Source organism: Bos mutus, chromosome 2 (genome assembly GCF_027580195.1).
Source record: "Bos mutus isolate GX-2022 chromosome 2, NWIPB_WYAK_1.1, whole genome shotgun sequence".
Classification (NCBI taxonomy): Eukaryota; Metazoa; Chordata; class Mammalia; order Artiodactyla; family Bovidae; genus Bos; species Bos mutus.
Genome location: NC_091618.1, coordinates 115944579 through 115971559, shown reverse-complemented (window position 1 = coordinate 115971559; position 26981 = coordinate 115944579).

Here is a 26981-nt window from a genome sequence, read left to right as displayed (position 1 = left end):
AATTAAATAAGTTGTATTAAGAACAAGGTAATAAATATATAAAACAACTTATCTCTTCACAATTATTTTATTTCAGTGGAAATATAATATAATCAGATTACAAGGAGGAGAACAGCTGGATCCAGTGATTGGGATGTTACCAGCATCTTCTATTTGCATTCCTTATCCTGCTCTGCTATTTTCTGAATGTCAGTATCTTCGTCTTTTACTGAAAACCAGTTTCTTTTACATGATTTGGACCTATTAACCTGTATCTAGTAGACGCCTACTTTTCATTTCAGTCCCAGAGAGGCAAAGAGGCACTAAGACTGGTCCTTATCTCAAGGTAAAAATAGCCCAGAAAGAACTCTGATTGATCTGTTAGGATTAAGTGCCATCCCCTGGACCAACGCTGACCAGAGGGCTTTGCTTAATGATTGGCTCAGATTTAGTGGGATAGCTGGTCCTAGACCCACATTATGTGGGACATATGATCTATTAGAAAACAGCCACTCCTCTTTGAAGCACATATTAGAAGGAGCATTTCCTAAAGAAACATCTTATTCTGGCAAACAAAAAAAATAACTAAAGTCAAAGTCCAGAACTCTGAACTTCTACCTCAGTTTTATCCAGTGTTTGGAGAGTTCCTTCCCTGAATTATAGAAACTTGTTAATCACAAGAAATTAGGGTCATGCTTAAGCCCAAAGCTTACATCATTATAAAAGTGATTTTGAAGATTTTGAGGTACCAAGCTGATTTTGTCTTCTCCTCTAAACTGATATTCCTCTACCAATCTTCTTTGCCATGGTCAATTGAATTCATAGCCTCTGAAATTTTTTTTAAACTAACATTATAATTTAATTAATATCTTAGAAAACATAAAAAATTAAAACCATCTTTTTTCTATTTAGTATCCAAAACAGCTATCATAGACAAGAATTTAGAAAGCATTTATTGTATTAGAAAACATTCTTGCATCTTGAATGATGGCATTTATTATGTTTCACATGAATATCTTAGTTTGGGGAAGTGAAAGAGTATCTGCTGACTGTAGTATTTTATCCTGCTATGGAAGGAGTTAATGGATTGTGTTGGGGTAGGGTATGGTGGGAGGTGGCACTCAAGGTGAAAAATTCTAATTTTATGGACATGATGGGAGTCTCAGGGACCTGAACAGTTTTGGCAAGCCATTCCAGGCTGATACCTTTGAGCCAGTTTTCATGAGCCACTGTAGTGAAGCAGGATTTGGGCCTCTTCCTCTGACTTTGAAAACGGAGACTGCTCGAGGCCAGAGATGTCAGTGTATATAGTTAACTGTTATGGATCTTACAATAAAAATTTGTTGAAGGTCATTAAACACTCATCTCTCTATGTTTATTACTTTAGTCTTTTATTTGTTGGTAGACATGGATCGTTTGGTGTCGATTACCACCACACTTGGCATTTTATGCAGTAAAGGTCCTTATGGTTCTTGACGGGTAAATAAACAAGCTAGTGAAAAGCTATAGTGACAGCGGTTCTTCCATTTCTGTTCACTTAACAGCCTGAAGCGAGAGGAGGAGACGGTCTCTCTGTAGTGTCTTTTGTGGATGGTGCCTTGGACCTGCATTGCACAGCAGCCCTGCCCTGCTCCCTTCTACACCCCAGATGCTTTCCTCACCAAAATCACAGTGACCTTGGCAATTCTAGGTGAATTTGGGACTGGGCATTTCCTTTCTTAGTTTCTTTTTTTTAAAGACTCATTTCAAAACACTTGTTTATGTGGACTGTTGCTTTCTTTAATACTATATTAAAGTAGTACTCTCTTCCCTTTAGAGAAATTTATCCTTTTGTTCAGAGCAACCATTGTTTTCTAATTATTTTAGGCCTTGAGATGAGCATTTCATTTCTTCCTTCTCTCTTTCCCTCCTTTCTTTGATAATTCAGAGTGACCCTTCTTGTGTTGAGCCTTTTGGAGAATATTTTTGCTCAGCTTCTCCCTAACAACATGCCTGATGATCATGTGCTTCCCACAATAGTCAGTAAACTCAAAATAATATATTAGTTACTCCCTTAGAGCGTATATCTTGTGCCTATTTTTGTGCTAAATGCTCCACTATATGATCTGGTACCCTCATGACAACACTATAGGATAGGTACTAATGTAACCCTGTTTTACAGATGAGGAAACTGAGGCAATCACTTGTTAATAAAAAAGCAGGACTGGAATTCCAAATCAAGTCTCTCACACTTAACAGATGTGTCCTTGACCAGCTGCTCAAACTTTATTACTTGCATGCCTGTTGAATCAATTGTTCTGAAAAATAACATTGATATATATATTCAATACTCAGACACTTTTCAAATTATGATAAAATATGCTAACTCTAAAATGGTACCTCCCATAATATATTGCTTTAATGTTTTATAAGATTCTGCAGAAAATCAAAACTACAATGAATATCACCTCACAGCAGTCAAAATGGCCATCCTCAAAAAGTCTACAAATAATAAATGCTGAAGAGGGTGAGGAGAAAAGGGAACCCTCCTACACTGTTGGTGGGAATGTAAATTGGTGCAGTCACTATGGAGAACAGTATGGAGGTTCCTTTGAAAACTAAAAATAGACTTACTGTATGATCCAGCAATCCCATTCCTGGTATATATCTGGAAAAGATGAAAACTATAATTTGAAAAGATGCATGCACCCCAATGTTAATAGCAGCACTATTTACAACAGCCAAGATATCGAAACAACTTAAACGTGGCATATATATACAATGCCCCTTCATGGATCACAGCCTAGTCATGGTGAAGGGACTTGCATAACTCAGTGAAGCTATGTGCCATGCCATGCAGTATAGACAGGTCATAGTGAAGACTTCTGACAAAATGTGGTCCATTGGAGGAGGAAATGGCAAACCACTCCAGGATTCTTGCTGTGAGAACCCCATGAACGGTATGAAAAGGCAAAAAGATATGACACTGGAAGATGCCGCACCCCCCCCCGCCCCACTCCAGGTTGCAAGGTGTCCAATATACTACTGGGGAAGAGTGGTGGGCAATTACTAATAGCTCTAGAAAGAATGAAGTGGCTGGGCTAAAGTGGAAACGACTCTCAGTTGTGGATGTGCCTGGTGGTGAAAATTAAAGTCCGATGGTGTAAAGAACAATATTGCATAGGAACCTGGAATGTTAGGTCCATGAATCAAGGTAAATTGGACGTGGCCAAGTAGGAGATGTCTAGGTTGAGGTACAATTGTGCTCATTTCACATGCTAGCAAGGTAATGTTCAAAATCCTTCAATCAGGCTTCAGCAGTACATGAACCAAGAACTTCCAGATGTACAAGCTGGGTTTGTACAGCTTGAGGCAGAGGAACCAGAGATCAAATTGCCAACATCTGTTGGATCATGGAGAAATCAGGGGAGTTCCAGAAAAACATCTACTTCTGTTGCACTGACTATGCTAAAGCCATTGACTGTGTGGATCCCAACAAACTATGGAAAATTCTTAAAGAGATGAGAATACCAGACCAGCTTACCTGTCTCCTGAGAAATCTGTATGTGGGCCAAGAAGCAAGTTAGAATTGGACATGAAACACTGGACTGGTTCAAAATTGGGACAGGAGTACGTCAAGGCTGTATATTGTCACCCTGCTTATTTGTATACAGAGTACATCATGCAAAATGCCAGTTTGGGTGAATCCCCAGCTAGAATCAAGATTTCCAGGAGAAATATCAACAACCTCAGATATGCAGATGATACCACTCTAATGGCAGAAAGTGAAGGGGAACTAAGGAACCTCTTGATGAGAGTGAAAGACGGGAGTGAAAAAGCTGGCTTAAAACTCAACATTCAAAAAACTAAGATCATGGCATCCAGTCCCATTACTTCATGGCAAATAGAAGGGGAAAATGTTGAAGCAGTGACAATTTTATTTTCCTGGGTTTCCAAATCACTGCAGACAGTGACTGCAGCCTTGAAATTAAAAAAACACTTGCTCCTTGGAAGGAAAGCTATAACAAACCTAGACAGCACATCAAAAAGCAGAAATATCACTTTGCTGACAAAGGTCCATATAGTCAAAGCTCTAGTTTTTCCAGTAGTCGTGTACAGATATGAGAGTTGGACCATAAAGAAGGCTGAGCACCAAAGAATTGATACTTTCAAATTGTGGTGTTGGAGAAGACTCTTGAGAGTCCTTTGGATAGCAAGGAGATCAAACCAGTCAATCCTAAAGGAAATCAGTCCTGAATATTAATTGAAAGGACTGATGCTGAAGCCGAAGCTCCCATACTTTGGCCACCTGATGGGAAGAGGTAAAAGACCCTGATGATGGAAAAGATTGAAGGCAGAAGGAGAAGGGGGCAGCAGAGGATGAGATGGTTAGACAGTATCACCTACTTAATGAATATGAATTTGAGCAAGTTTTGGGTGATATTGGAAGATAGAGGATCCTGGTGCGCCACAGTCCATGGGGTTGCAAAGAGTCGGACACCACTTAGCAACTGAACAACAAGGATATATACAATAGAATATTACTCAGCCATATAAAGAATGAAATAATGCTATTTGCAGCAGCATGGATGCACCTAGAGATTATCATACGAAGTGAAGTTGGCTTCCCTAGTAGCTCAGACAGTAAAGTGTCTGCCTGCAATGTGGGAGACCTGGGCTCAATTCCTGGGCTGGGAAGATCCCCTGGAGAAGGAAATGGCAATCCACTCCAGTACTCTTGCCTGGAAAATTTCATGGATGGAGGAGCCTGGTAGGTAGTCCATGGGATCATGAAGAGTCGGGCATGACTGAGCAATTTCATGGTAAGTGAAGTAAGTTAGAGAAAGACACATATCATATGATATCACTTACACGTGGAATCTTAAAAAATGATACAAATGAGCTGTTTACAAAACAGGGATAGACTCATAGACATAGAAAACAAACTTTTGGTTACCTAAGGAGGAAGGGAAAGCGCAGGTGGCTGCGATAGGCGCTAAAGCACGGCTGAGAGGAGCTACCCCAGGTCCAAAGTCAGGGGCAGAAGCTGGGAGGACCCCATGCCGAAGAGAGGTGGCCAAGAGGAGCTACCCCACGTCCGAGGTCAGGGGCAGTGGCCAAGAGTGCCAGACTGCGACTGCGCAGGAACGGCCGAGAGGAGCTACCCCACGTCCGAGGTCAGGGGGGGTGGCCGAGAGGAGCTACCCCGCGTCCGAGGTCAGGGGCGGCGAGGAGAGGAGTTACCCCGCGTCCGAGGTCAGGGGCGGCGGCCGGGAGGAGATACCCCACGCCCTTAAGCCTGAGGCCAGGGGCAGCAGGCGGGAGGAGCTACCCCATCCCCCTAAGCCTGAGGCCAGCGGGGGTGGGCAGGAGGACCAACCCCATACCGTGGCTGCGCAGGCACAGGAGGGCCTAGAGGAGCTATCCCACATTGAAGGTCAGGAAGGGCGGCTGTGAGGAGATACCCCTCCTCCAACGTAAGGAGCATTGGCTGCGCTTTGCTGGAGCAGCTGTGAAGAGATACCCCACGCCCAAGATAAGAGAAACCCAAGTAAGTTGGTAGGTGTTGCAAGAGGGCATCAGAGGGCAGACACACTGAAACCATACTCACAGAAAACTAGTCAATCTAATCACACTAGGACCACAGCATTGTCTAACTCAATGAAACTAAGCCATGCCTGTGGGGCAACCCAAGATGGGCAGGTCATGGTGGAGAGATCTGACAGAATGGTCCACTGGAGAAGGGAATGGCAAACCAAGTATTCTTGCCTTGAGAACCCCATGAACAGTATGAAAAGGCAAAATGATAGGACACTGAAAGAGAAACTCCCCATGTCAGTAGGTGCCCAATATGCTACTGGAGATCAGTGGAGAAATAACTCCAGAAAGAATGAAGGGATGGAGCCAAAGCAAAAACAATACCCAGCTGTGGATGCGACTGGTGAAGCAAGGTCCGATGCTGTAAAGAGCAATATTGCATAGGAACCTGGAATGTCAGGTCCATGAATCAAGGCAAATTGGAAGTGGTCAAACAAGAGATGGCAAGAGTGAATGTCGACATTCTAGGAATCAGCAAACTCAAATGGACTGGAATGGGTGAATTTAACTCAGATGACCATTATATCTATTACTGCGGGCAGGAATCCCTCAGAAGAAATGGAGTAGCCATCATGGTCAACAAAAGAGTCCGAAATGCAGTACTTGGATGCAATCTCAAAAACAACAGAATGATCTCTGTTCGTTTCCAAGGCAAACCATTCAATATCACAGTAATCCAAGTCTATGCCCCAACCAGTAACGCTGAAGAAGCTGAAGTTGAATGGTTCTATGAAGACCTACAAGACCTTTTAGAACTAACACCCAAAAAAGATGTCCTTTACATTATAGGGGACTGGAATGCAAAAGTAGGAAGTCAAGAAACACCTGAAGTAACAGGCAAATTTGGCCTTGGAATACGGAATGAAGCAGGGCAAAGACTAATAGAGTTTTGCTAAGAAAATGCACTGGTCATAACAAACAGCCTCTTCCAACAGCACAAGAGAAGACTCTACACATGGACATCACCAGATGGTCAACACCGAAATCAGATTGATTATATTCTTTGCAGCCAAAGATGGAGAAGCTCTATACTGTCAGCAAAAACAAGACCAGGAACTGACTGTGGCTCAGACCATGAACTCCTTATTGCCAAATTCAGACTTAAATTGAAGAAAGTAGGGAAAACCACTAGACCATTCAGGTATAACCTGAATCAAATCCCTTATGATTATACAGTGGAAGTGAGAAATAGATTTAAGGGCCTAGATCTGATAGATAGAGTGCCTGATGAGCTACGGAATGAGGTTCATGACATTGTACAGGAGACAGGGATCAAGACCATCCCCATGGAAAAGAAATGCAGAAAAGCAAAATGGCTGTCTGAGGAGGCCTTACAAATAGCTGTGAAAAGAAGAGAAGCAAAAAGCAAAGGAGAAAAAGAAAGATATAAACATCTGAATGCAGAGTTCCAAAGAGTAGCAAGAAGAGATAAGAAAGCCTTCTTCAGTGATCAATGCAAAGAAATAGAGGAAAACAATAGAATGGGAAAGACTAGAGATCTCTTCAAGAAAATCAGAGATACCAAAGGAATATTTCATGCAAAGATGGGCTCGATAAAGGACAGAAATGGTATGAACCTAACAGAAGCAGAAGATATTAAGAAGAGGTGGCAAGAATACACAGAAGAACTGTACAAAAAAGATCTTCACGACCCAGATAATCACAATGGTGTGATCACTCACCTAGAGCCAGACATGCTGGAATGTGAAATCAAGTGGGCCTTAGAAAGCATCACTACGAACAAAGCTAGTGGAGGTGATAGAATTCCAGTTGAGCTATTCCAAATCCTGAAAGATGATGCTGTGAAAGTGCTGCACTCAATATGCCAGCAAATTTGGAAAACTCAGCCATGGCCACAGGACTGGAAAAGGTCAGTTTTCATTCCAATCCCAAAGAAAGGCAATGCCAAAGAATGCTCAAACTACTGCACAATTGCACTCATCTCACATGCTAGTAAAGTAATGCTTAAAATTCTCCAAGCCAGGCTTCAGCAATATGTGAACCATGAACTTCCTGATGTTCAAGCTGGTTTTAGAAAAGGCAGAGGAACCAGAGATCAAATTGCTAACATCCGCTGGATCATAGAAAAAGCAAGAGAGTTCCAGAAAAACATCTATTTCTGCTTTATTGACTATGCCAAAGCCTTTGACTGTGTGGATCACAATAAACTGTGGAAAATTCTGAAAGAGGTGGGAATACCAGACCACCTGATCTACCTCTTGAGAAATTTGTATGCAGATCAGGAAGCAACAGTTAGAACTGGACATGGAACAACAGCCTGGTTCCAAATAGGAAAAGGAGTACATCAGGCCTGTATATTGTCACCTTGTTTATTTAACTTATATGCAGAGTACATCATGAGAAACACTGGACTGGAAGAAACACAAGCTGGAATCAAGATTGCCAGGAGAAATATCAATAACCTCAGATATGCAGATGACACCACCCTTATGGCAGAAAGTGAAGAGGAACTAAAAAGCCTCTTGATAAGGTGAAAGTGGAGAGTGAAAAAGTTGGTTTCAAGCTCAACATTCAGAAAACGAAGATCACGGACTCCAGTCCTATCACTTCATGGGAAATAGATGGGGAAACAGTGGAAACAGTGTCAGACTTTATTTTTCTGGGCTCCAAAATCACTACAGATGGTGACTGCAGCCATGAAATTAAGACTCTTACTCCTCAGAAGAAAAGTTATGACCAACCTAGATAGCATGTTGAAAAGCAGAGACATTACTTTGCCAACAAAGGTCCATCTAGTCAAGGCTATGGTTTTTCCTGTGGTCATGTATGGATGTGAGAGTTGGACTGTGAAGAAGGTTGAGCGCTGAAGAATTGATGCTTTTGAACTGTGGTGTTGGAGAAGACTCTTGAGAGTCCCTTGGACTGCAAGGAGATCCAACCAGTCCATTCTAAAGGAGATCAGCCCTGGGATTTCTTTGGAAGGAATGATGCTAAAGCTGAAACTCCAGTACTTTGGCCACCTCATGCGAAGAGTTGACTCATTGGAAAAGACTCTGATGCTGGGAGGGATTGGGGGCAGGAGGAGAAGGGGACGACAGAGGATGAGATGGCTGGATGGCATCACTGACTTGATGGACGTGAGTCAGAGTGAACTCCGGGAGTTGGTGATGGACAGGGAGGCCTGGTGTGCTGCGAGGCCTTTCATTGGGTCGGAAAGAGTCGGACACGACTGAGCGACTGATCTGATCTGAAGGAGGAAGGATCAGGGAGGAAAAATTAGAAGGTTGGGAATGTGTCCGACTCTTGGACTCCATGGACTACAGCACGCCAGGCTTCACTGTCCATCACCAACTCCTGGGGCTTGCTCAAACTCACGTCCATCGAGTCGGTGATGCCACTGGGTCATGGACACTTAGTGTGGCAGTGCATGCATAGGACCTTTTGAAAGAGGTGGCTATTATCTTCATTACCCCCACGATAGTTTGGTCTCAGGTCAAACAACAGGGAGGGAACACAGCCCCACCCATCAACAGAAGATTGGATTAAAGATTTACTGAGCCTGGCCCCACCCATCAGAACAAGACCCAGTTTCCCCTACAGTCAGTCTCTCCCATCAGGAAGCTTCCATAAGCCTCTTACCTGACTGAAGGCAGATAGAATGAAAACCACAATCACTGAAAACTAATCAAACTGATCACATGGACCACAGCCTTGTCTAACTCAATGAAACTATGAGCCATGCCAGGTAGGGCCACCCAAGACAGATGGGTCATGGTGGAGAGTTCTGACAGACTGTGGTCCACTGGAGAAGGCAATGGCAAACCACTTCAGTATTCTTGCCTTGAGAACCCCATGGACAGTATGAAAAGGCATATGCATAGTACCATATTAAAAATAGATTAACAGTAAGAACAGTATAGCACAGGGAACTATATTCAATATCGTGTAATAACATAAAATGGAAAAGAATTTGAAAAAGATTCCCTGATATCCATCTGTCATCTATCTTATCTATATCTGAATTACTTTGCTGTACACTTGCATCAATGTAAATCAACTATCCTTCAATTCCAAAAGAAAAGAAAAAAAAATTTTTTAATTCTGAAAAATCTTACTATACTTTATGATTATTGTTATGAAAAACCAATTATCCTGTCTTGTGGATATAAAAGGGTATATATAACTTCTGCTGGGTAGTAAAAATTTTTCTTTTAAAAAAATCCAGATAAATCCTAGCAAACTTCGTGTATTATAAACTTTTAAACAAATTTAATTCTGTGAAGCTGAAGAGAGAAAAGATGAGTTGTCCCATCTTTTTAAAGTTCTTCCAGTGAAGAATTTTAAAAGAAAACATAATGAGCTTAACATCAAAGAATAGGTCACCTGCTCACATTAAAACACTGCTTAATTTCCCTCCCCCGCCTTTTTTTTTTTTTGAACTCCATTTCATAGTGATAGTTTATGCATTGTATACTTGGTCTCGTAATGGTCGTAACAGTGTATGGCAAGTCCTTTGTTTCAAAAAGAAAAATAGCCCAGGAACCAGTTTTATTGGTTTGTTTATTAGATTTATTAATCACTAGCTAAAAGCAGGAGAAGGCAATGGCACCCCACTCCAGTACTCTTGCCTGGAAAATCCCATGGATGGAAGAGCCCGGTAGGCTGCAGTCCATGGGGTCGCTAAGAGTCGGACATGACTGAGCGACTTCACTTTCACTTTTCACTTTTCTACATTGGAGAAGGAAATGGCAACCCACTCCAGTGTTCTTGCCTGGAGAATCCCAGGGACAGCGGAGCTTGGTGGGCTGCCATCTATGGGGTCGCACAGAGTCGGACACGACTGAAGCAACTTAGCAGCAGCAGCAGCAGCTAAAAGCAACTAATAATCAAAAAATTCTCTCAAATATAGAGATGTTTGAAGTTATACCTAATTTTATTTTTTAAATAAATGTATTATTTTTAAAGTTTGTATTTATGTATCTATTTATTTTACTAAGCTGTAAAACAGGTCTTTGTTGCTGCGCACGGGCTTTCTTTAATTGCAAGGGGTTTCTCTAAGTGCAAGGGGTTCTCATTGAGGTGGCTTCTCTTGTTGCAAAGTACGAGCTTCAGTCGTTGTGGCTCTCCAGCTCTTAGTTGCCGGGCAGCATGTAGAATCTTCTGGGACCAGGGATCAGATCCATGTCCCCTGCATTTGCAGGCAGATTCTTAACCAGTGGACCACCGGGGAAGTCCCTCCTAGTTTGTAAAACAGAAACTTGCTCTTAAAAGGAAAAATGCCACTGACTAAAGAAACCCTTTATCCCAGCCTGTGATAAAGCCCGAGAATTTAGGGCTTTACCCAGGAACACATGTTTTGTGATGTCCTCCTGAAAATTAATTACAGCATCAGGAAAGCAAAACAGGTGAGGCGAACCATGCATGTGTCTTTGCCTTCAGACCTGGAACGTCTCCCCCTTAAGTTAGCTGTAGCTCTTTCTTCTGTCACTGTGTTATTACCCTTCTCTTTTGCACTCACAGCACTTTGAGTAGATTGAATTCAGAGGGTTTATAACGTGCTGCCTAACATTATCACCTTTAATTTACAAGCACATTTGGCATATTTATTAGAACTGGCCATTTCATGAAAAATATTTTTCCTCTAACATTACGTATAAAATGCTATTTGTCAACAGGTGATGAATTAATCATCATATTTAAATTCCTTTTGTGCATTTAGGCATATTAACATGTCTAATGCACTTCTATTTGAAGTGTGTAAATCTTTACGTGCAATATTCCATTACCCAGAATAATTCTGTTAAACTTTTTACATATATAAAAAGCTCACATTCATATTAAACAATTCTTTTCCAAAATAGAAAATGAGGACCTAACATAACAATGAAAAATGTGCATTCCTATCAAAAGGGAGAACTGTCCATGTAATAGCTACTTATTGTATTTAGATCAATAAGTAGATTTAGATCCAGCTAAAGTGGATGAATGTCACCCAGGCTTGTTCAGTACAGTGTACAAATGATTGCAGCTGTGCCTTTAATCTGTCTTTTCTTTATCTCCTGAATCTGTGTAGGTCCACTCACTTTCTCTTACCTGAAATGCTATAGAAATGTGTCCCCCAGTTTCCAAGCCTCCAGGTTCATTTGGACCAACCTGTTCTCCACAGAGCCGCCAGAGAGGCCTTTCTGTATCTGACCTCGCCATGCCCCTGCTTGTTGGATCAACTCCTTCACAGAGGCATAAGGCCTTTCATGATGGGTTTCTGCCTTTTTCCCCAGCAACCTCTCCCTCCTTTGTCCCACATATGTCCCAGCCATATAGAACAACTTCAACCCTTTCTGCACCCCCTTTCACTCTTCTTGGTTAACTCCAGCTCACATTTCGAGATCCAACTCTCTGAAGCCTTTGCTGATTCCCAAGCAGGCATTTACACTCCTTCCCTGAGTGGTGGCTCAGCTGGTATGGAAGACCTGGGTTCGATCCCTGTGTTGAGAAGATCCCCTGGAGAAGGGATTGGCTACCCACTCCAGTATTCTGGCCTGGAGAATTTCATGGACTGTATAGTCCATCAGGTCACAAAGTGTTGGACATGACTGAGCAACTTTCACTTTCTGAGGTTCTGGAGCAGCCCGTGTCTTCCTCTGCCGGGACCCTTACTGCACTGTATTATGACCATGCTGCTAAGTCACTTCAGTCGTGTGCGACTCTGTGCAATCCCATAGACGGCAGCCCACCAGGCTCCGCCGTGCCTGGGATTCTCCAGGCAAGAACACTGGAGTGGGTTGCCATTTCCTTCTCCAATGCAGAAAAGTGAAAAGTGAAAGTGAAGTTGCTCAGTCATGTCCGACTCTAACGACCCCATGGACTTCAGCCTACCAGGCTCCTCCATCCACGGGATTTTCCAGGCAAGAGTACTGGAGTGGGGTGCCATTGCCTTCTCCATCTGTGCTCTCATTTGTCCTTTAATTAGTCTGTGGGGATCTCGAGAGCAGGGACTATGATTTCATCCCATATCCCCAGCCCCCTAGCATGTAGTAGGAACTCAGTAAATGTTTATTTAATGAAATCAAACTAAGCTGGGCTTCCCAGATGGCTCAGAGGTTAAAGCATCTGCCTGCAATGTGGGAGACCTGGGTTCGATCCCTGGGTCAGGAAGATCCCCTGGAGAATAGGAGAAAAGGAGACATAAAGTTGCTCTTCAGGTGATGAAGGAGAAAGAAGAAAAGAAAACCAAAGGAGGACAGAGAAGCCAGGATGATGGCCTGAGACAGGGCAGGCAGAGATGATGAAACTAGTGAGAAATAATCTCCTATGGTAGGGAGGGTATGGGGGGGACTCTTTAGAAGAAAATGAATAAATTCAACTTGATGTATTCACTTAATATTATGATGTAAGTCCCTCCTGTGTCCCCAAAAGCCTCAAAGAAAGTGTATTGAATATGTCTTGGATTTTTTTTTCCTTTTGGTAGAAGTCAAAGAATGGATCCTATCCCATGTCACATTCTGAGGTGCTGGGGGTTAGGATTTCAGTAAAGGAAATTGATGAGGGAAAATAATTCTGCTTCAACGCATTGTTTCATGCAACATTGTACATGACTCTTAAATGCATATACAGAGTGAAAGACACCAGTCTCACAAGGCTATATAGTGTGTAATTCCATTCAATGATATTCTGGAAAAGCAAAACTGAAAGTACAAACAAAAGATCAGAGGTTGCAAGAAGTCGAAGGTGAGGAAGGTTACCCATTCTGCTAACCAGAAATGGGTAGCACACGGTAATTTTAGGGAACAGGGGGCATGGAGACCATTTGGTAACTTGATTATGGTGGTGTTTACATGACTCTTTGCATTTGGCAAAACTTACAGTAGACCAAATAATGAATATTCCTGCATGTAAATCAAAAATTAATTTTAAAAACTTGGGTTCCAAATTAGAAAAAGAAATGGTTTTAATTTAACAATCTGTCAATTTAGAGAAAGACCCACCTGTGGAGCAAATAGATGAGGTGTGGTTTGCCCCATGATAGCTCAGTTGGTAAAGAATCCACCTGCAGTGCAGGAGACCCTGGTTTGATTCCTGGGTTGGGAAGATCCCCTGGAGAAGGGATAGGCTACCCACTCCAGTATTCTTGGGCTTCCCTGGTGGCTCAGCTGCTAAAGCAACAACTGGTAAAGCCTGCAATGCGGGAGACCTGGGTTTGATCCCTGGGTTGGGAAGATCCCCTGGAGAAGGGAAAGGCTATCCATTCCAGCATTCTGATCTGGAGAATTCCATGGACTGTATAGTCCATGGGGTTGCAAAGAGTTGGATGTGACTGAGCAACTTTCATGTTCAGGCATGACCTTTCCACATCATTTTCATCTCTTCTCCTCAAACTGAAGAAATCATTATTAAGAAACAAGGTTCATTTTCTCTTTTCAGGGTTTCCTCCTAACACGAATTCTACTCAGAAAGTCAAGGTGTAGCTGTTTCCATAGGTTGGTCTCCATGGTGGGCTGGGAGCATGCATCCTGACTCTCACAGTCAGGAGAAAGGAACCACTGTCTGAAATCCTGAGCCTCAACTTCTGCTCTTCACCGAGGGGTGGGGCTCTAATTCCTGCTCTCTAGTTCCAGCTGCTCCCTTCTCCTTGTATCCTTTTTCCCCAAACTCCATAAATCGAGAAACTGTAGCTTTCCCATGCTCTTCCACACAGGGGAATCTGTTGTTTTGGTCATATTTATAGAAGGAAATGGCAACCCACTCCAGTATTCTTGCCTGGAGAATCCCATGGACGGAGGAGCCTGGTGGGCTACAGTCCACGGGGTCGCAAAGAGTCGGACACAACTGAACAACTTCACCCAGAACCTTTTTGGAAGTAGACAAGGTATAAATGAATAAATGTAAATAAAAGATGGCCCTATCAATGCTTTGAATGAACAGAAAATGATTTACTAGAAATAACCGTGACTATAAGCCAAGCTAAGTCACTTCAGTCGTGTCCGACTCTATGCAACCCCATAGATGGCAGCCCACCAGGCTCCCCCATCCCTGGGATTCTCCAGGCAAGAACACTAGAGTGGGTTGCCATTTCCTTCTCCAATGCATGAAAGTGAAAAGTGAAAGTGAAGTTGTTCAGTTGTGTCCGACTCTTTGCGACCCCGTGGACTGTAGCCCACCAGGCTCCTCCGTCCATGGGATTCTCCAGGCAAGAATACTGGAGTGGGTTGCCATTTCCTTCTATAAATATGACCAAAACAACAGATTCCCCTGTGTGGAAGAGCATGGGAAAGCTACAGTTTCTCGATTTATGGAGTTTGGGGAAAAAGGATACAAGGAGAAGGGAGCAGCTGGAACTAGAGAGCAGGAATTAGAGCCCCACCCCTCGGTGAAGAGCAGAAGTTGAGGCTCAGGATTTCAGACAGTGGTTCCTTTCTCCTGACTGTGAGAGTCAGGATGCATGCTCCCAGCCCACCATGGAGACCAACCTATGGAAACAGCTACACCTTGACTTTCTGAGTAGAATTCGTGTTAGGAGGAAACCCTGAAAAGAGAAAATGAACCTTGTTTCTTAATAATGATTTCTTCAGTTTGAGGAGAAGAGATGAAAATGATGTGGAAAGGTCATGCCTGAACATGAAAGTTGCTCAGTCACATCCAACTCTTTGCAACCCCATGGACTATACAGTCCATGGAATTCTCCAGATCAGAATGCTGGAATGGATAGCCTTTCCCTTCTCCAGGGGATCTTCCCAACCCAGGGATCAAACCCAGGTCTCCCGCATTGCAGGCTTTACCAGTTGTTGCTTTAGCAGCTGAGCCACCAGGGAAGCCCAAGAATACTGGAGTGGGTAGCCTATCCCTTCTCCAGGGGATCTTCCCAACCCAGGAATCAAACCAGGGTCTCCTGCACTGCAGGTGGATTCTTTACCAACTGAGCTATCATGGGGCAAACCACACCTCATCTATTTGCTCCACAGGTGGGTCTTTCTCTAAATTGACAGATTGTTAAATTAAAACCATTTCTTTTTCTAATTTGGAACCCAAGTTTTTAAAATTAATTTTTGATTTACATGCAGGAATATTCATTATTTGGTCTACTGTAAGTTTTGCCAAATGCAAAGAGTCATGTAAACACCACCATAATCAAGTTACCAAATGGTCTCCATGCCCCCTGTTCCCTAAAATTACCGTGTGCTACCCATTTCTGGTTAGCAGAATGGGTAACCTTCCTCACCTTCGACTTCTTGCAACCTCTGATCTTTTGTTTGTACTTTCAGTTTTGCTTTTCCAGAATATCATTGAATGGAATTACACACTATATAGCCTTGTGAGACTGGTGTCTTTCACTCTGTATATGCATTTAAGAGTCATGTACAATGTTGCATGAAACAATGCGTTGAAGCAGAATTATTTTCCCTCATCAATTTCCTTTACTGAAATCCTAACCCCCAGCACCTCAGAATGTGACATGGGATAGGATCCATTCTTTGACTTCTACCAAAAGGAAAAAAAAATCCAAGACATATTCAATACACTTTCTTTGAGGCTTTTGGGGACACAGGAGGGACTTACATCATAATATTAAGTGAATACATCAAGTTGAATTTATTCATTTTCTTCTAAAGAGTCCCCCCATACCCTCCCTACCATAGGAGATTATTTCTCACTAGTTTCATCATCTCTGCCTGCCCTGTCTCAGGCCATCATCCTGGCTTCTCTGTCCTCCTTTGGTTTTCTTTTCTTCTTTCTCCTTCATCACCTGAAGAGCAACTTTATGTCTCCTTTTCTACCTTAGCTCCTGGGTCCTCTGGGTTTCATCATCTCCCAGTCACAGCTTATTGAGGGATTTTCCCAAGCAGATAGTTTACTCCTGAAGAAGAATTCTGATGTTAGCTGTTCAGATTATCTTTTTAGTCCCCTTCTCAAAATGTGATAATCACAAAATGCTTTGAGATTCTTAGAGGTCTCCTTGCTGCCGCCGCCAAGTCGCTTCAGTCGTGTCCGACTCTGTGTGACCCCATAGACGGTGGCCCACCAGGCTCCCCTGTCCCTGGGATTCTCCAGGCAAGAACACTGGAGTGGGTTGCCATTTCCTTCTCCAATGCATGAAAGGGAAAAGTGAAAGTGAAGTCGCTCAGTCGTGTGCGACTCTTCACGACCCCATGGTCTTCAGCCTACCAGGCTCCTCCGTCCATGGGATTTTCCAGGCAAGAGTAGGGTGCCATTGCCTTCTCCAAGAGGTCTCCTTACTCTTAACAAAATGATAAGACATATTTTGATTGATGGCATATATGTCTCATAGGATGCATATTTGTTTAAATTGCCATGCAAAGTCTGCACTATTTTAAATGCTTTATAAAGACTTCACTGACCAGATAATATCTGGCAGAGTGAAGTGGAAAAAATATGAAAATTTAATCCAGTATCTAGAAAACTAAAGAGAAAAAAATTACATTTTTATGTCAAAGAATAATTCACCTCTCTTTGTGTTCCATAATCCACATTCCTAGTATCACACATGGTGTGTTGAGGACTCTTAACCAGTTTTACAATCTGCAAGGGGGAAGGGAGGGTATCAGATCCTGATCTGCAAAGCAGCATTGCAGGGATAGTTAGGCTCCTTCTGGAGTCAGAGTCTTTATGGGTGTTAGCATAGGCTCCCATGGGCATCATTATTTGGCCATTTCTTTTTGGTGTCCTGAACACTTCTGCACCTCTCCTTTCCTCATGCTTTCTCAGTGCTCCCCATTTGATCCCAGGCCAATAGCTTGTTTACAAGGTCAAGAAGAGAAGAGAAACAGAAATATGGTAGAGACATGGAACAGCTGTTTTTAGGAAGGGAGTTCTCAAGAAGGACAACTTAACAGAGCAAAGGAGAAGGCACGTATGTTTTGTTCAAGGGGCAGAAGGGCGGGGGGGTGATTAATGTCTGTAAAGATGATGATTTGCTCAGGCTGACTTCCTTTACTGCATGAGGAAGAGGTTTCTTGAATTTGTGAAGATGATGCTTTTTGGAACTAAGAAGACAGAGAAAGTGGAATCACAGGGTTCTCCCTCCTTTGTTCAAAGAGCTCTAACTTTCCATATATCTTCACTCACCCCTTTATCACACTCCTGGGTTATTAACAGTGTTTTCATTTAACTGCAGAGCCCAGAGACTCTAAAGCTACCTGGGCATGTTTTCTCAGAGCATTTGGAAAATCATCTGGTTGGGAAGGAGAGATTGCGGTGGCAGCACAGGCCTGACTTTGTGGGGCCTGCCTGGTGAGGGGCCCAAGACACTTCTCAGCCTCCCTTGGGAAGGGCTGAACTCTGCTCCCTGGGGCAGCTCACGGACATGCCACACCTTTGGCTTTCAGAGAGGCTGCTTTTGCCTTAGTATACACAGTATATTCTCTCCCTGCTGGAATTTCTCTTGGAGGTCATCTGTTTGAATAAAAGCCCAATAACTTTATTTAATTTGGGTCAGCATGCAGACTTTTGCACAATAAAATGTCATTTTTGTATCTATTTCCATGTTCCATTTTGTATCTACTTCCATTTAAGGACCACATAAATTTAAAGTCACTAAACCGTATGTTCAGAGGTTCAGTCTTGTCTGACTCTTTGCAACTCCATGGACTGTAACCCTTCAAGCTCCTCTGTCCATGTGATTTCCCAGTCAAGAAAACTGGAGTGGGTTGCCATTTCCTCTTCCGGGGATCTTCCTGACCCAGGGATCCAACTCACATCTCCTGCATCTCCAGCATTGGCAGGCAAGTTCTTCACTACTGAGCCACCTTTTACTTGCAATATGTGTCCTTGTTGAGCACCAAACCCGATACTGTCTGCTTCCAGCCCTGATGAGCCCCAGAGTGTGTGAGCATGAGAGAAGGGAAGATTGCTCTCCTGTGGCATCTTACCATATCCTGCTTATGTTTCCATCTTCCTGTTATAACTTTTTGTTGTAAAATCCTCCCTATAACCTCTTCTCATAATTTTCAAGAGCAGTATTTTCTATGTTGTCTTTAGTATTATATTTTCAGGGTAGTAATGCTAAAGAGGACCTTTTAGGTAACCTCTTCAATTTAGTTGAGAAAATGGACACCCATATTTACATTTTAAAAATTAGAAACTGCCATTTAAGAATTCAGTTACATTATTTTATTAGAGAAGGCAATGGCACCCCACTCCAGTACTCTTGCCTGGAAAATCCCATGGACAGAGAAGCCTGGTGGGCTGCAGTCCATGGGGTCGCTAAGAGTCGGACACGACTGGGTGACTTCACTTTCACTTTTCACTTTCATGCCTTGGAGAAGGAAATGGCAACCCACTCCAGTGTTCTTGCCTGGAGAATCCCAGGGAAGGGGGAGCCTGGTGGGCTGCCATCTATGGGGTTGCACAGAGTCGGACACGACTGAAGTGACTTAGCAGCAGCAGCAGCAGCAGTAGATTATTTTATTACCTGTTTCTCTCCAGCTGCCGATTTCCCCTTCAAATTCCGTCACTGTCAGACTATGCAAGCAGCCTTAGAGCTCTGTATATTTGGAATAACCCATGGTGTGTGATTTCATTTCATTTTGTTGATTGTGTTTGAAGAGTTAGTTCAAGAGAATCCCAGACTTCCTGTGCATCCACACGTTCAACTCTTTGCAGCTTCTTAAATTCCCTTTCCCTTCATTTTTGAACATAAATATGGGACGCTTGGGCTTCCCTGGTGGCTCAGATGGTAAAGAATCTGCCTGCAATGCAGGAAACCTGGGTTTAATCCCTGGGTCTGAAAGATCCCCTGGAGGAGGGCATGGCAACCCACTCCAATATTCTTGCCTGGAGAATCCCACAGACAGAGTAGCCTGGCAGGCTATAGTCCATGGGGTTGTAAATAGTCGGACACGACTGAGCAACTAACACATGAGCCATTTAAAATGGGAATAAAACCACCATATGACCCCGAAATCCCATTCCTAGTCATATACCCTGAGGAAACCAAAATTGAAAAGGACGTTTATCCCATTGTTCATTGCAGCACCACTTAAAATAGCTAGAACATGGAAGCAACCTAGATGTCCATCAACAGATGAATGGATAAAGAAGTCATGGTATATATACACAATGGAATATTAATCATAAAAAGGAACACATCTGAGTCAGTTCTAATGAGGTGGATGAACCTAGAACCTATTATACAGAGTGAAGTAAGTCAGAAAGAGAAAGATAAATATCATATTCTAATGCATACATACAGAATCTGGAAAAATGGTACTGAAGAGTTTCTTTACAGGGCAGCAGTGGAGAAACAGACATAGAGAATAGATTTATGGACATGGGGAGAGGGGAGGAGAGGGTGAGATGTACAGAAAGAGTAACATGGAAACTTACATTATCATATGTAAAATAGATAGCCAATAGGAATTTGCTGTATGGCTCAGGAGACTCAAACAGGGGCTCTGTATCAAGCTAGAGGGTTGGGATGGGGAGGCAGATGGGAGGGAGGTTCAAAAGGGAGGGGATATATGTATACCTATGGCTGATTCATGTTGAGGTTTTCCAGAAAACAACAAAATTCTGTAAAACAATTATCCTTCAATAAAAAATACATAAATTTTAAAATAAATAAATAAAAACCCTTTCAAAATCTATGACACACAGTCCATAGAAACTCTTGGCATATAGCAAGACTACTATCCAGTGTAGAGGCTAGAGCAATCGCTCATTTTCAACAATCAAATAGACAAATACAATTTGCAATGTTATTGTAACAACAATATAGCTAACTTCAACCAACTCACTAACCCCATAGGTGCTATCAACCCACAGAAGACCTGCTACTGCTCAGGCCATCTGGATAGTCAAGTGGCTCTGGCCCTCAGTAGAGGAAAGTGCTTGTCTCCTTTTTCTTCCTTTATGGCAATTAATGCATCTCAATTAAGTATTGCATCCTTGAAGAAGGGTTGGACAACAAAGACTAAAGTGAAACCTTGTGAAATATTGCAGAGGGATCTCAAATTTCTAGATGTATGCCAACCTCAGAAAGCAATGATATTAAACAATACAACTAAAACAAGAGTTTGAGCTCTGGGCTTTCTTGAGTATGAGAGAGCCATTTGGAAGTCTTCATTTAGAAACAGGATTATCAAATTCTGTTGTTGTTCAGTCACTAAGTCATGTCTGACTCTTTGCAACCCCATGGACCACAGCACACCAGGCCTCCTTGTCCCTCACCATCTCCTGGAGTTCACCCATGTTCATGTCCATTGAATCGGTGATGCCATCCAATCATCTAATCCTCTGTTGCCCTCTTCTCCTTTTACCTTCAATCTTTCCCAGCAACAGGATCTTTTCCGATGAGTTGACTATTTGCATCAGGTAGCCAAAGTATTGGAACTTCAGCATCAGTCCTTCCAATGAATACTCAGGGTTGATTTCCCTTAGGGTTGACTGGTTTGATCTTCTTGTTGTCCAAGGGGCTCTCAAGAATCTTCTCCAGCACAATTCAAAAGCATCAATTTTTACTGTTCAGCCTTCCTTATGGTCCAACTGTCACATCTGTACACGCTGCTGCTGCTGCTGCTGCTGCTAAGTCACTTCAGTTGTGTCTGACTCTGTGCGACCCCATAGACGGCAGCCCACCAGGCTCTGCCGTCCCTGGGATTCTCCAGGCAAGAACACTGGAGTGGGTTGCCATTTCCTTCTCCGGTGCATGAAAGTGAAAAGTGAAAGTGAAGTCGCTCAGTCACGTCCGACTCTTAGTGACCCTATGGACTGCGGCCTACCAGGCTGCTCTGTCCATGGGATTTTCCAGGCAAGAGTACTGGAAAATCCAGTACTCTTGGATTGGAAATCCAGTTGCCCTTCCCTTCTCCATATCTGTACATGACTATTGGAGAAACCATAGCTCTGACTGTATGAATCTCTGTTGGCAAAGTGATGTCTTTGCCTTCTACAAGCTTTAAATTTTTAAAATTTACAATTGTATCAAATTCTCCCTTACTATAAAAACTTGAACTGGAGGAGGCCTGAACAACCATTTATTCCAGAAGTCATTATCCTTATCTGGATTATGATCTTTTTTTGAGAATCTCATAAGAGCTATAAAAGCCAAATCTAGAAATATATGTATATGTGAAAATGAACATTTGGTCCGTGATTTCAAAGGATTCATGGGTACAGTCAAGCCCATCGGCAGATCCCCTAGGGGAGACTGGAAACCCAGATTAAGAACCTCTGATCTGCTCCAAGACCAAAGGTGGCAATTAAAGCCCCAAAGTGTAAGTGACCTGCCTTGGGTTGTCCAGTTTCATATTTTTTTCTGTTATCCTCTTCCTTTCTTTTTATGTATATGTCTATTTTTGATCTGATGCTAAATTGATAGGTGTAGAAAATTTATTTTCCTGCAAATATCTTCCCAAATGATGAGTGATAGGAAGTCTTCTCACTGTCTCTTTTAATTGATATAGCACCATAAACTCTATGAAAGGGCCTTTTAATTGATGTAGTATCTTAAACTCTGTGAAAGGGCTAATACAATAGATTTGCTTTGTTACAATTGTAGTTGGCCATGGTGTTAAAAATTACCAACATCTCTGCAGATGCAATAATCACAAAAAACCACAAAAGGTCCTGAGGGTCCTGTGGGGCAAAGGTCAGGCCACGCTCTACTCTGTTCCCTTACTGTGCAGTTAGAATCTAGGAATACTTAGGCCAAGTTTGCTCTGAAGTGGTTTGGCACTTGATTTGGAAACTTCTGGCACACCAAACCCCTTATTACTGTAACATTCTTCTATAAACATTTAATGTTGGGAAATTACACATTTTGATCAAAAAGCTTCCTTGTCCTTCTTCCCAGTAATGAGTACCAATATAAATAGCACTTTAGCAATCCCTGGATGTTAATGCCAAACAACCCAGGAAACGAAATGCATATGTGAGCATTCTAGATGCTGCTGAAAGAACTTCTACAGCCCAAGGAAGAAACTTGGAGAATTCTGCACCGTACTCCTTTTGCTCTTTAGAAGTTTAGTATAATGGTATGTCCTTGTAATCTTGATCTGTGAAAACTATGCTTTTTCTAAAAATCATCTGATAATTCAGATCAGATTTTTTAGGGCCACCTAAGATGTAGCCACAAGGCTATGTTACCCAGTCAGCTTTTTTTGCCCTCATGGCTTTCTTTGTCAATTCATTCCTGGTCCTCAGAAAAATCTTCCTACAAAAATAAACAGCATGTTGTTTGTGTCTTAGTAAAAAGTGTCTAAGTAAATAATGATTGTTCTGACTCAGATCCTTTTTTGACCCCAAATTGATGTTTGAAAAAAGGAGGGGATTAGATTAAGGTCTCGTGAGATATGTATATATGATAACCCAAAGAAGGAATTCTAACTTAAGGATGGCTTAATGGTTGTGCCTTGACAGGAAAGCATCCATCTTCAAAGGTTTCTCTTTTAAAATACAGTAAAAATCAAAAGCAATCACTTAAGAAGTCTGGGTAAATAATCTGGCATTTGTGAGCAATAGCTGCAAAATGATACGACTGTGAGGACCATCTTCCCTGAAAAAGCTTCTAACCATTTAAATCACCATCCGAGTGTTATTACCTGAATCACCTCTGGGGGCCAGATACACACCTGTGATCTGCTGGCAATTCAGGGAAGGAAGCAGCCCTGCCATGTCCTGGTGTAGTAAATGGTAGAGTACAATTTTGGGTCTGGAAAGAAGATGTGGTAGAAGCTGAGGTTACTGCCCCTCGATTAACACCCAGCCGACAAAGCTAATAGCGGGAAGAGCATAGTGGTTTAGCACCTCAATATGGTGTACTTAAAGATGCAAGTCCAGGCGTGCAGACAATAGATACCAGTAGTACATGGAAGGCAATTCAGCAAATCAGCTTAAAAATGAGAGTAAATGATGCATGTTTGGAAGAGCAAAAAATGGTAGCTGTCTTGTTTAAACTAAATGTTTAAGCCACGACATGGCCATTGCAATAATAATCTCCTGGAAAGCAATATTTAAATGTATCCATCATCATTTAGGTTTTAGACACACAGTTAAATATTATTGATCATTTGCAATTGTGTGCATCCATGTGTATATATATTAAACTGAAAAGTAACAGTAGCATGGAAAGTGTAGAAGATGAAGTGTAAAAATAGTACTTGAGTTTCTAATTACCAGTTTTTAATTAAGAAAGCCACAAGCAAATTATAAGCATCCAGTTTATAGCATTGCAATCTTAGAGGCTTACACTCATGAATATGGTAATTTTTTATTTTATGCCCTCTTGAGATGTCTTGTTAAAAACATTTTATTGGTGATCCTAAAATTCAGTAAATTTGAAGCCCTTGGCACCTTGTAGATAGTTAAAGTTCTTAAAAAAAAATGTCAGCAATAAATATTTGGCAAATATAAAGAATATGCACATTTTCCCAAGTGGGTGCTATTTTTTTTTTTTTTGCAGTTCTTATATTCAAGTGATGACACTGCAGTTCAGAATGTGAATGCATATTGATATTTTCTTCCAGAAACTGCATGGGTTGCTGGGAGAATACTGCTCCCCCAGAGTTATTTTTATGCGGGCACCTGGAAGTAGAGGCATACTTGCTCCAGCTTGCAGAGTTGTTTTGGACAATCAGGTGTACATATGAGCAAGTGGTCTTTATTTAGAGCAATTAAAATTCTCACATTCTCCTCTCTTGACATGCAATTACTAGGGTTCTGCTGTTCCCACTAATTGCTCTTGCTGGGGACATTGGTGAGAAGCCAATGATTTTGATGGGTAACGGATTATCATTTTTACTTTGCTACCTGAGGAAAAAAAAATCATTTGCAAAATCCCATGTGTAATTAGCAAGACTCATGATTAATTGTCCTGCAAAATTAGCTTCACTGTTGCTTTTATTTTACTGCTTCAAATATTAATTAATGTTAACTCCTTTCCTTCAGTTCCAGCTTTTGAATATTCAACATGGCTTTGAAAAATTATCAAGGTTTATACTTGCATTAGCATGCCGGAGCTTTGATTTCAGGAATAAGTATTCTGATTTAAAAGATCACACTTGGGTCATAAATAATTTTTATAGGAGGACAAACAAAGCATCGGAGCATCATGGGAAGGCATTCATGCACTAACTGAAAGTAAATTGTTTCAATAATGATTCATTCCCGCGTGCTTTTGGGGGAAACATCAGCAAATATGCAAACCACTGCATTGCGTGGGGGTAAAAACCATTCCCCAGTGACAAGCAACCTACACCAGCATTTTTCTACCTGTCATTATGTGGTGGGTAAGGCTCAGAGACTTGGCAAGAAATCATAGTTGCTCGGGTTGAAAGGAACCACCAAAGTTATCCTGTCCAAAGGTTCCCAGTCCCAGGAGCACTGGAATAGCTGTGACTTTTATGAAAATTATAGATTCCTTACGTTCCACTCCAGACCTAATGAATCTGACCATATGGCACTGAGCTCGGCAATATGTATTTTTTTCAAAGTTCTCCAAGAGACTGTGGTGAACGTCTGGGTTTGGAAGCTGTTGATCTCATTGAACCACCTAGATGCCTGAATTCCCTTTGAAACATATGGGCCAAGTGATGCTTGAATACTTTTAGTGTCAAGGAACTCGCTTTGCCACCCTTGAAAAAGCCTGTGTCTTCTTTTTAGTGTTGATGCCTTCTGTTCTGTTAACTGCAGGTGGTTAACTTTGTGGTGCAAGATTGCAAATGCCCCTTGCCTATATTGCAAGAGCAGTTCTCCATCAAAATGCTTGGAGTTTGACTGGTGGTATCCATCACACTGTCATGGTCAAGGTTACACATGATATCTAGACTCCTAGGAAAGAAACCAAGGCTTGCTCTTTCCTCGTCAAATCCTCTGAGCCATCGGGTGGGCAGGGAGGCGCTCTGAGCCAGAGCACCCAGGCACTGGAGTGCCAAGGTGGGTGTGAGCCATACTGCCCCCTTCTACCTCTTCCCTACCTTGAAGCAGGGGCTCTTGCAGATCTTCTGGAGGTTTTGCCTGGCCTCTTTTAAGACTTTTATAATTAGACTTTCTTTTCCCCTGAGATTTCTTAGGCACAAGATTCTCCTGCAAGTCTAGGGGAGTGGACTCTGCTTTGGTCCCTCCATCCCTGGCTTCAGGGCCTGAAGGGGTTTGCATTGATGGTCTCCTCCTCTTCCTGGCATGGAGCAGATTTTCTGTGGACACAGGGTTCAGGTGGGAGTATTTCCAGCAGGTAGCAGAGAATGGGGTGCCTTGGGGATGAGGATGAGCTGTTCAGACTGTCATTCTCAGAGAGCTTCCCTGACAGACAGATGTCCAGACAGATTAAAAAAGACTTTGTGAGAGTTACTACTCTCACCTGCTGTGTGACCCTGTGGCTGTTACTTAACCTTTCAGTGCTTAGTCTCCTTATCAGTAAACGGGGTCAATAACAGCACCTCTCTCATAGGGCTCCAGTGAGGCTTTAATGGGTTAAAACTAGTGGTGTTTACCAAATAAATGCATTCAAAATCCCCCAATACTACTTTCCAGTGACTATGAGGAAGGCAGCTTATAAAGAAATTGGTAACTGGATGCAAGACTTAACAAAGTCCAGTCTTTGCTTATATTCTGAGGCAGAAGTTCACATTTAGATTTACTTTTTAACCTGGAAAACCTCTCTCTAAGAATGTAGGCAGAAATCATATCTGGGCCTGAAATACTAAATGTTCCTTTACACCAAAGTGATTCAAAAGTTTTCTTTGCCTCCTTTAAAGTTGACCTTTACAGAGAGAAGTTGGTCTCTGTGTAGCTGGCCTGAGAAGCTCCATTTTCATAGATGTTATAGTTTTTGTTCTCATTTTCTGCACACTCACCACCCCTCACAGTAACGAACTGTCCCGTCCCTTAGAAGCTGAATGAGAGCAAGGCCCTGGCTCCTACAGGAGTCAGGACAGGTGTGTTGACCTGCTCAGGGAGAGCAAAGGTGGGTCAATAAAGTGACCGGATAATGGATGACAGGCCACTAGCACAGCTGCGTAGGAATCACCTATTAAAATGGCAAGAGACACTGTGAGACATTTCTGCTATAGAAATTTCCTCCTTAGCTATTATCCACTTCTGTAGGGTCTGGTGGATTTTTTTTCCTGTGTATATCACTAGCCAGTGTTTCAGAGAGATGAAGATAATAAGCACAATGCAGCATTCAAAAGTAACTCAGAATTTCTGAGAAGCAGCGTTTGTGTACAACGCCTTAAGGAAATGGATTTGGCCCAGGTTGGGGGTGGTCGGTGCCTGTGTGGGGCGATCTGAAGGAGGCGCGCATCCGTGCTTCATGCGCACGTGGGCCCGCAGCTGCTTTGACTTACCCTTCCCGGCACCCCAGTAATTGCGATAAGACATAAAACAGAGGTCCTGACTCTGCGGGGTCATTAAGAAGCGGAGGCCCCTCTCTCCCACCCTGGAGGGAGTGTTAGCACAGGCGCTCTGGTTAAGGCGCCGCTGAATGAGCTGCCTCTGGCGGGTCAAATACC